The 1,619-nt window shown below is 35.5% G+C and overlaps 1 protein-coding gene across 2 annotated transcripts in view; it reads right to left on the bottom strand.

The window, feature by feature from the left end:
* Positions 1–1,619, bottom strand: part of LOC106940410 (SUN domain-containing protein 3-like) — a 9,154-nt gene that overhangs the window by 5,519 nt on the left and 2,016 nt on the right. The window lies entirely within an intron of this gene.

The raw sequence follows: 1,619 nt of genomic DNA, 5'->3' as shown, positions 1-1,619 counted from the left end.
ATATATATATATATATATATATATATGTATACACACACACGACAACTTCGCTGAAAGACGTTGTTTGAGCTTTCACGGTGTCCGTAGTTCTCTAGATGAACGCGCTCTGTGAAAGCACTGAACAAGCGCGTGCTTGTTACGCGCGTGCTTGTTATGAGCACTAGGAACGTATCTGATGGGGTAACGCAAATAGACGTAACACCTGTTGAGGCGGGTCAGATTTGCCTTGTGTATTGTCTTGAAGGCATGACACCAGGTTAATCTGTGGAACAGATTAGTTTCCCCCAGACTTCCAGAAGTTTGTGATTTTGAAGCTCTGTAATGTGTTTTATTCGGTCTGTTCACTAATTGCAAAGAAAAAAATGTTAAGGAGAAGTATTTTGCAAAGCATGTTCACTTGTCTAAGGTTAATTATTTAAATTAGGTTTTGCAGAACATTTTTTTTTTTGCTCAGAGTGAAAGTAAAATCAAGATTCAAGTGTTGAAGTCCTTAAGCATTGCAATTTAGCAAATTGTTAATATTGAGTACAGTCAGGGGGCCAGGGATTTCACCCATGATTCCAAACATGTTTGGATCGTCCCTGGACAGAAGGCCGATTTTGTAGCTGTCTTTACAAAGTCAATTACCAAGTCAGATTTCAGGCCGGATCACTAGCTGATCAGATTATTAATCTCCTATCAAAGTGAATTTAAAATGTAACGTGAGAAAACCATAAAATGGCTTTAAAATGTGTAAAATGTCTTACTATTTTAATGCCGTTTTCATGTTTACTCAATGAAGTTGTCAAATATACAAGAAAACTGCGAGAAGCACAATTGACACTTTCAATATTTGATTCAAAAGTTGCTAAAATGATTTGATGTTGAGCTCAAAAACTGATTATTCACAGCCTTAAACAGAAAACGAGTTTTTGCATTTTCGTTGATTCACCTCATCAATTGCTGAGGTGCACTTGTGTGTTATATATGGTTTTTTAGAGTTGGGACACTCATGTTACGTGACTTACATAGGCAGAAAAATATTTTGGAGCACTGCAGATTGTGCCAATTGGGGGAAAAAAATTGTGAATGTGACCCAAGGACACGAGTAATAGAGACTCAAAAGTAACTAAAATAATTTGACGTGGAGCTAAAAAACAGATTATTCACAGCCTGTAATGGGTAAACTATCTCTAACATTGCTGTCACAATTTCTTCAAAAGATAAACACAAAAATTACATCTGTTTTCTTTGTCTTACTAAGTTAAAAAACAAAAATACTTACTTTCACTGTGTCTCTCCATGTTGAGCGATTTGTATCTTGCACTGAACTGACACAAATGTGAGAATTCTGCGTAGAACTGCTCTCTTATTGACAGAAGTTCCAAAAGCCTTTGATGACACATCAGCCTATGTGATATCACAATATTAAGCAGGACAGTTCCGCATATAATTAACTACTGGACTTCTAGAGACTGTTTAAAAACTAATTTTAGATAATCTTACAGCAAAAATGAATTCATCTCTTATATTGTCAAATGAATGTATCTTTCTTCAAATCAGACAAAAATGGTGTCAAAAATTTGTGCTACTTTTGTGCTGTTGAGAATGAAAATCCTGATCGTTTTCATTCTCAACAG

Source organism: Poecilia latipinna, unplaced genomic scaffold (assembly GCF_001443285.1).
Source record: "Poecilia latipinna isolate Pla-1442-1.1 unplaced genomic scaffold, P_latipinna-1.0 Scaffold3214, whole genome shotgun sequence".
Classification (NCBI taxonomy): Eukaryota; Metazoa; Chordata; class Actinopteri; order Cyprinodontiformes; family Poeciliidae; genus Poecilia; species Poecilia latipinna.
This window is presented reverse-complemented; position numbering and strand designations above follow the sequence as displayed.